Here is a 9,983-nt window from a genome sequence, read left to right on the forward strand (position 1 = left end):
AGAGTGATGTAAATTGTGCTGAGTTTTATGGCCTAAAGAAATTACTTTTTTTTTTTTTTTTTATTAGCAAGATGGGCAGCCATTTGGAGGGGCTCATGCAGAGGACTAATATGGTTTGATAATATGCTTTAAAATGCCCACTTCCATGCTGTTTATGCAGGATAAAACCAGGAAAATCAGTTATAAGACTATTGTAATTACCTAGGTGGAAGATACTAGGTGACTTGGGAAAGAATAGGTGGTAATACTGAAAGCGGTTGCATGTGAGTTGTGATTGTCAAAGGTAATTGGGAGACGTTGGATTTCTAATGTCAGTTGGCATGTTTATTAGGTATCCAATAGGAAAAATCAAGTACACAGATTCATATATAAGCTTGAAATTTAGAGGTCTGGGCACTGGGTATATGAATACAAATTGATGAAACCAGCTGAGATACTCAAGAATTGCATACGTAGAGAAAATAGAAACCATTCCAGTTGTGAGCCCTGAATCATGTTTAATTTAGAAGTGGTCAATTATTGAGGGACCATCAGTAAAGAAACTGGTGTGTCCCAGTAAGTATAAGAAGAAAAGGAACAGGTAAAGAGGTGTTGCCTAATTGAGAGCATGGAAATACATGATTTCTGCTTCTGGTTGTGTCAGAGTAAGTGATACTGAATTTACCTTCCTGCTGAAAACAACCATAAAACTGGGCACAATGAATGAAACAAGTGTTTTTAAAGATTGCGCCAGTTCAGAACTTTGATCCTTGAAGGGAAGGAAAATCATCAGGTGAGACTCATGATCAACGTGTAATCACCCCAATCCTACTCTGGCATTCTGCCTGGGAACACTTTACTACAACAATGCGGGAAAGAGAATATCAAGCATGGCAGAAATCTTGCTAAGTTGAGGAGGCTGAAGACTGCTAAATTAGTTATAATTTGATTAGCATAGTAGCAGAGAAAGGAGTGTTGTACAAAGGGGGAGATCAATAGTCTTTGTGTAGAATTTTAACTGAAGACTATGCTGGACATGTACAGAGCAAGGCTGCAAGCTCAAATTCCACTTCTAGCATAGGTGTAACAACAGTAATCATATATACCTTCCCATCTAAAGCAAATAAAATCTGGACAAACATATTTAAACAAAAATCCCTCAGACATTGCACATCAGATCATGAATAAAAGTGATCTCTGAGATACAAAACACATACCAAGTGAAACTTATAGTCATCCAAGTTTACTGTCTGGAGAATATTCCCAGATTGAAGCAAAGGAGGAACTTTTAAACCTGTTGGTCTCCTTGAATTGATGAAACAGACTGGGATCTGAGATGTGCAGGGTGGCTGGAATTTGCCACCAGTTTGAAAGAACACTGGAGAGAGGAGAGCTGCACAGAGACAGAATTCCAAATAACAGCAGAGAATCCCTTGAGTGTTCTGAAGAGGACTGATCAGCATATGCATTTCAGAAAAATTCTGAAGGAAGGGAATAAACCACTCAAAGTGTTAGAGGAATCAATGCCCAGAGCTGACACAGAACCAGGAAGAGTGCTTATTTCCAACAGCCAAGGTGGAGCCCTTCATGATAATGGGCATTAGAATACAAGGAAGCTTCTTGCTTCAGTCCTGGGGAAAATTAACCCTATATTAAACAGACATAGTTATGCATAACAAACATTAAAAGTAAAACCCAAGATGGTCCAAGTAATTTAATCACATTCCAGAAAAGATTAAGAATATACATAGGAATACAAAAAATAATACAACACCAAACAAGGTAAAAAAAAAAAAAAATCTTAAAATTAGGAACGAAAAGAGTATTCTACAAGTTGGTAAAAGACATCTATGAAGAGCCTACAGCTAAAATCAAGAACAAATACTTTATGCTTTACCCTGAAGATCAAGGACAGGGCAAGGGTATCCACCCTGATTACTATTATTCCACAATATGCTGGAGCATATTGCCAGTGAAATAAGGCAAAGAAAACAAAAGTCCAGACAAGAAAAAATAAAAATGTCTTTACATTTAGATAATGTGATTATTGACATAGAAATCCCTAGGGGATTTAACAACAACAACAAACAACAAAAATTATTTCAACTGACAAGTAGGTTTAACATGGCAGAAAATACAAAATTAATATAATAATCTATTATATTTTAACATACTGGTGGTGTACATTTGAATATTGAAAGATATGAAATAATTAGAATATTTTGGACCAGAGATATTCAAGGTCTACACACATGTGCTATGGAGGGTTAATTCAGCAAGCATGGAACTGGCTTGAATTATTTTTCTAAATTACCTGCAAGGCACTGACCTCCATCAAGTCATGAAATGATTTGAAAAATAATGTTGCTTTGTAACCATGGGTTTCAGTTATGTGGAGTGGCTTACATAAGATTGTTCTATTGCTTATTGATAATAGGGGAATTTAAAATCCGTATTCTTTCCTGATGATACTTCCAGAGTGCTGTGCTTCTCATCTGTATATGTATAGCAGGGCATGAGAATCCTCAATTGAAACAGCATTTTGGGTTTTCTGATCCTTACATGCTCTGTACACATGTCAGTAGCTTCTGACCCAAGAGGTAAGTATATCCTGATGTAGCATTTGTAAAGGGAAAACAGTCAGAGTTTAAGATTCCCCTGGAGGCACCTGGGTGGTTCACTCCATTAAAGGACCAACTCTTGGTTTCAGCTCAGGTCATAATCTCAGGGTTGTGAGATTGAGCCCTGAATTGGGCTCCATGCTAAATGTGGATCCTGCTTAAGATTCTCTCTCTCAGGGCGCCTGGGTGGCTCAGTTGGTTAAGCATCTGCCTTTAGCTCAGGTCATGATCCCGGGAGTTCCAGGCTCCCTGCTCAGAGGGGCGTCTGCTTCTCCATCTCTGCCCCTCACCCTGTTCATGCTCTCTTTTGCAATCTCTCTCTCTCAAATAAATAAATGCAATTAAAAAAATAAAATTGTTAAAAAAAATGATTCTCTCTCTCTCTCTTCCCCCTCTCCCCCCAAAATGAAATAGATTCACCTTGCTGGATCTTATACTCTGAGGGAGATTTTGACTTTCATGCATATGTTTATTTTAGTCTTTTCCTAGCATATTATTCTTTGCCAAAAAAAGAAAAAAGCTATAGATTTGTAAGCAATCTCATTATGGCTGTTGTGATTCTCCTTTGGCAATAAAACCCTAAATGTCATTTTTAGTGCAACATCATGAACTACTAAACATTGCTGAAGGAAATTAAATAAGATGTGCAAAAACAGATACACTGGGTATATGGATTTGAAGATTCAGTGTTGTTAAGATGTATATTTTTCCCAAATTAATCTATAGGCTTAATGAAATCACATTAAAATACCATCAGGCTCTTTTATAGAAGCAGACAAGCATATTTAAAAAGTCATTGACATGCAAAAGGTATAGTATGGTTAAAATACATTAAAAAAAAAGATTTATAGGACATCTGTTGTCAATCTTATTATAAAGCTACAATAATCAAGGGAGTACAACAATGTGTCAAAGTAGACAGATCAATGCAAAATAATATACTCCACAAATAGACCCACATATTTGTGGTTAGGTGATTTTTTACAAAAGCGCTAGGGTAATTTAATAGAGAAAGTATAGTCTTTGCAATAAATGACCTTGATAAAAGTGGATATACATGGGGCACCTGGGTGGCTCAGTTCGTTAAGCGACTGCCTTCGGCTCAGGTCATGATCCAGGAGTCCCTGGATCGAGTCCTGCATTAGGCTCCCTGCTTGGCAGAGAGTCTGCTTCTCCCTCTGACCCTCCCCCCTCATGTGCTCTCTCTCTCTCTCTCTCATTCTCTCTGTCTCAAATAAATAAATTAAAAAAAAATCTTTTTAAAAAAAGTGGATATACATGTGTAAAAAAATGAACTTCAACCCATACTTTGTACCACATACTAAAATTAACTCAAAATGAGCACTTATCTAAATGTATAGACCTTAAATTATAAAATATCTCTAAGTGAACATAAGCAAAGATCTTTGATCTTGTTCCCTCTCAATGAATGTCTTCTCTTGCTACTGATTTATATGGTATTATTCTGCTCTCTCAGGTCAGACTTAATACACACTGTATGAAGGGAAGGCATTCCATGCATAAAAAGGACCACTCTTTTCTATCCTCCCTGCTAGTGGTACTATGTAGAAGGCATGGGTATGATCAATATTGGAAGAAATCAAAGCCAGAAGTGTAATGATTATAGTCTAAAGATTTCAAAAGATTTCATGGCTGGAAACATGTTCTGTGTTTACACAATAAAATTCTGAACACAAATTTAGTACAACCATAAAATGAAAGATTGTTCCCACTGCCTGCATATTCTGCGTAAGACTTGCCTTATCATCAATGGAATATGCTAACAAAATTTGGGAGAGTCATTGAAAGCAAGGATATATGGTGGTGCATTGTATGATGCAGCATCATGAGTAATGATGTGGCCAGTAATAAGTGGTGTTATGAAGCAGCAGAGGCAAGATGATCTATCTCTATTGGTTCATGTATACTGGCCCTAAAAGGCCATGGCATGTGAGTAATAATTTGTGTTCTTCATGTTGGGAGATATTAAATCAGCCAACAATGGCACTTTTTGACAAATGAAAAGATTAAGAGATGGTTCTTAGACCTGGCCAAGAGGAGATGGTATTTACATACTATGAAGAATCTTCATACACAGTGTTTGAACAAAAAACAAATACCCATTATTTTAAATCATAAAATTACCATATGAACCCATAAATTTTCTAGTACATTTTAAAATAAATTATGTATATAAGAAAGGGAACAATAAAAATGTTTTCCTTGAGTCCTATACAACTTAAGGACAGCTCTGGTATCAATATTGAGTTTACTGATTTCAAAATTGTACTGTTGTTATATAAGAAAATTCTCTTGTGTAGGGAAAATATACATAGAAATATTTAGGAATAAAAGGCTCAGTGCATGAAATTTACTCCCAAATGATTCAGTAAAATATTACATACAGACACATACAAATACATACATACTCGCTTTGAAATGTTTTATTTTCTTAATACTTTGCCTTTTTATTTTATTTGAATTTTTATAAATACATGGTAAATTAAAGAACTGCTTTTTGATAATGTTAAAGTAATTTTGAATACCAGATATGTGCAGTGTCCTACCTTATGTTATCCTGTTTTACTTTAATATACCTGATTGTAAATTAATTTTATTTTCCAAAATAGAGTGCTAATAAGTGGGATATAGCAAACACTGGAAATGTAAGTCTCTAAATAGATCTTATACTAATCAAAAGACCATAACATATCATGCAAATGTTCAGGGGTCAAAGATTCAAAAGATAATTTATAATTTTAAAAATATATTTTGTCACTTTATGTTCTCTTTTTTTCAATTTCATCTTTAAAGAAACTTAGTTACCTCATATAAAAAGGAATTGATTTCTAGGTTATATAGCTAAAAAAAATTGTATATTGGTGTAAAAGGGCAGACAACAACTGTGTATAAATTAAATGAACGTCTCTACATAAGTTATTTTTTCACTACTTTGATTTGCAAAAAGTATTGATACAATGTATATTTGTTAATTTCATTTATAACTGTAGACTGATGATTATTCAATCACTAAGAGGGATTTTGATACCTGGAATAAGATGAAACAGGAAGTAACTTGCAGGACCAAGGTATTAGAATGAGGTGAGTCTGAGACAAATGCAGACTAAGGGATTGAGAAATAACCCCACTTCTGACCTCACTTCTATGTTAATATCATATGATTATGAACATGAACAAAATAAGTATTGAAATACTCAGAACTAAATAATTCAAATCCAAAAGGATTTTCATCTAAGTTGATAAAATACCATGTTTATGATGATCTCAGCAAATGCTAGTTAATCATACTAGTAAGCAGTGATGGACACGTAGGATATTATTCCTCAGATTATCAAGATTTGATAGACTTAACAATAATGGAAGTGATCAATTACACTTTCTCATATATCTCCTTAATTTTATGTCAGTAACTGTAATAGAAAGTAAAAAATTGGGAACTTAAAATGAACATACAATTTGCATTTGGATTTCCTCCTTTGCTTTTTTTCTCTTTTTTAGACATAAGAAAATATTCCCTCAGGTGAAAAGGGACAATGTAGCCACACTGATGCTTCTTCCTTTTAGATAAGAAAAAAATCAGTTTTGACAGAGCCTAGTATTTTATATTCTCTTTGGTCTTTGACACTTTTCAGCAATGGTCAGTTTTCAGGCAAGGCATACTGTGTATTTGCCATCTTCAATTTGGGAAAATAGAGAAAAGGTAATTTCCATTTATCTGTGACTCTACTATATTGTTTTAAATATTTTGAGAGATTTGAATTTGAATTTATTATCCACTTGCCATTTTAAAATTCTTATTTTTTGAATATGAAGACCTTAGGAGTCCTTATAGTTATCTGTGTTTCAGTTCCTCGGTCATTCTGGTATCATCAGGGACTTTGAGAGGATTTCAGATCATGATCTTCTAACTCCAGAGCTCTACCCACTCTTCCTCTAATGGTCCTGCTGCCCAGGGTCAGGGTTCAATTCCTATTGATTACATGAAAACTCAAGAGATGCATTATATTTATTCAGTTTTAATAATGAGACAAATAATATGTCTGTTAGGGTTGTCTGGGTGGCTCGGTCGGTTAAGTGCCTTCGGCTCAGGTCATGATCCCAGGACCCTGGGATCGAGGCCCGCCTCGAGCTCCTTGCTCAGCAGGGAGCCTGCTTCTCCCTCTCTGCACCTCCCCCCCAGGTGCTTTCTCTCTCTCTGACTCTCTCAAGTAAATAAATAAAATCTTTAAAAAAATAAAAAATACGTCTGTTAAATGACAAAACTAAAACAATGACAATTGTGATGTCCTTTATTCAAGGGCAAACAACTCATGGATTAAGGGACTACAATGCCTCACAAGCAGTGGAGTACTCTTCATGAGGCATCTGGGGAAAGAGCAAGTTTTATAGAGTGTTAGAAGAGGCAATGCAGGAACAGGGCATGGTTGGCTAGGAGGTCAGGGATTTCCTTATAAGGCTAGCAGTTCCTATTTTTTAGGGTAAGATAAGCTAGCTAACAGTGAATTGGAGGATTATGATTGGTGTATATTAAGTTTCCTTGACAGGTATTTCCCATAAGTGTAGGCTGACTTAGGTTGAGGTTTGGGGCAGCCCCCCTTTTGTGGGTCCTGATATACGAATTAACTTTGTCATATCTTAAAAAGTTATAACTCTCCAAGAGTCTTCTTTTTTTAGTCAAGTATAATTAACATACAGTGTGATTCTAGTTTCAAGTGTACAGTATAATGATCCAACAATTGTGCTTATCACAATAAGTCTACTTTTATTCCATTTTACGTATTTCACCCATCCCCCACCCTTCCGCTTTCTGGCAACCAGCAGTTTGTTCTCTGTATGTAAGGATCTGTTTTTTTGTCTCCTTTTTCAAGAGTATCCTTTTGTGGGGATGTTCTATATTCTTAAAATTAATATAGCTTTTGTAATCTTTACTCATTTTCTATTTATTTAATAGATTCAAGCTGTAGAAAAATGGTGCCAGAACAAAACTGCTTCATGTTCATAAAATGCCTTTTTTTCCCTATTGATCTTCATTCTACCATGCCCTCCTCTTAGGCTTTTGTCCTGTCACTTTTATAAAGTCTATGACTTTTCAGAATCTGTGACTTTTATAAAACTGTTATTGTTTTGGTTATAAGTTGCAATAATTTTGCTTTAGCTTAACTTCCCAATTACCACAGGTAGAATTTTTCTGCAAGTAAAAATTTATTCTTTATTTGATATCTTTATCTGTGTACTCTCTTTAATTTTGAATAATTCATTTAAATAAAACTAGGCATCAGCTATAAAAAGTGACTAACCTTTAAATGAATATTCATGTTCAAAGAGCACTCACAGTGTGCTTGCAGTATCTCCTCAGGGAAACCTGCTGATCACATACCTGAGTAATATACTTCTTCCTTGCCAAGAAAGCAATGATGATATTTTCTTTCCTAGAAACCTATTGGTTTGATTTTTAACTATCTCTATTAGTTTTATATACTGGATAACAAATTATGAAAATCCTGACAGCCTAAAACAATACACATTTGTTATCTCACAGTTACTATAGGTCAGAAATCCAAGCATGAATTGGATGGGTCATTTCTTAAGGTCTCACAAAGCTGAAATCAAAGGTCTTTCAGGGCTGGTTTGTAATCTGGAGGCTCAGCCAAGGAAGAATCTACTTCCCAGCTCCGTTAGGTTGTTGGTAGAATTCATTTCCTACAGTTGTAGGAATTCTGGCAATTTGCTTCTTAAGCCAGCCACCCACATGTAGAGACTAGGTGATTCTTATGGCAAAATCTAGTCTTATTTAATGAAGTCACAGGAGTGGCATACTTTTGCCATAGTCTATTGGTTAGAAGCAAGTCATGGATCTTTCTCATCGTAAAGGAAAGGGAATCACAGAAAAAGACAAAAGCATGAACAAAAAAATGCTGGTGTCATAAGAGCCCACTTTGTACTTCATTTACTGAGTGTTTAGTATCTATAACATCTATTTGGTGATTCCTGGAATCTTGTAATTTTTCCCTATTAACATGTAATATTACATGTTAAAGCTTAAGGTTTTATACTTCATAGAATAGTTGCAGCGGAGATCTACTACTACTAATTCATTATCATAATACATATTTTTGTCTTTATTACTGTGTTTATTGCATACTAAATACTATTATAATCTATGTACACTTGCTTTGGAAAAGAATATACCTAATAGCTGGTTTAATTCTATGCCACAATTTCTTGAAATTCTTAACACGACTATAATTCCTTGGAATTCTTAACATGGCTACATTTTGGTTATATAATAACTATAAAAAATTTAAATAGTTCATGGTGTAAACTTCAGGATAGGTATCATGCCATTTATTGTTCTAAAATAGGAAAATAGAAGCTTTGTGCAATGGCAGTATCGTAGCCAGTGAGGTTTATCCGAGGTGTGATTATTGCTAATTTAAATAGGAACATAGAATTCCTTCTGTATACATAAAAATTTAGCTCAGTTTATTGACATTGTTCCAAACAAAATCTTTAATCAATGTTTTAAAAACTATGCATTCGTTTTGGAATACTATACCTCACCTGACATTAAATATGAGGTGTTTCTGATGTTTTCTAATCTCTAAGATTCCACATTATATGCAAATTTCAGTATTTGGGGTAGGCTTTGAAAAATATGTCTACATAAATTAGAGTTGTCAAAAGATCTGCACAGCTATTTTGTTTATAAAATGTAACTCTTGGTCTTCCATATACCTTTTAAATTTTTCTGAAAACTTATTTCCTATACTACTCAAATATAATTAAACATATAATAGCAGAGAAATTAAATTTCTCATTCTGATCATAATTTGGGAAGGGATTTAAATAGTTTTACCCTCTATGAAGCTCATAAATACTAATGCACTCATTGAAACTCTTTTCTTTTTTTTTTTAAGATTTTTATTTATTCATTCGAGACACAGAGATACAGAGAGAGAGCACAACCAGGGCGAAGCAGAGGGAGAAGCAGTCTTCCCGCTGAGCCAGGAGCCAGATGTGGGGCTCGATCCCAGGAACCTGGGATCATGACCCAAGCCGAAGGCAGACGCTTAACCATCTGAGCCACCCAGGCGCCTCAAGGAACTCTTTTATGTATTTATTTTTATCGAATATTTGAAAATCAGAAAGCTTCCAGTAATTTAACTATCACACATGTCTATACAAATTAGGAGATAGGGAATCAATCATTCAGTATCATGCAGTGATGACTTACCACATTTATCTAACACATGTATTCCCATTTGTTTGGTTAAGTTAGGTTTTGAGAATTTAATATTTTTTATTGTTCTTGAATAGTGTTTCCCAATAAAACTTTTCCATTTTGTTTGACAGGGTCAAAAT

At 34.8% G+C, this 9,983-nt stretch overlaps 1 pseudogene; it reads left to right on the top strand.

Moving 5' to 3' along the window:
* The first annotated feature begins 8,992 nt into the window (after nucleotides 1-8,992).
* LOC114211558 (U4 spliceosomal RNA) lies at nucleotides 8,993-9,111 on the top strand (annotated as a pseudogene).
* The last annotated feature ends 872 nt before the right edge of the window (nucleotides 9,112-9,983 follow it).

The sequence above is a fragment of the Eumetopias jubatus genome, unplaced genomic scaffold (genome assembly GCF_037043125.1).
Source record: "Eumetopias jubatus isolate StellerSeaLion01/CBP00866 unplaced genomic scaffold, mEumJub1_p1.0 scaffold_3, whole genome shotgun sequence".
Taxonomy (NCBI): Eukaryota; Metazoa; Chordata; class Mammalia; order Carnivora; family Otariidae; genus Eumetopias; species Eumetopias jubatus.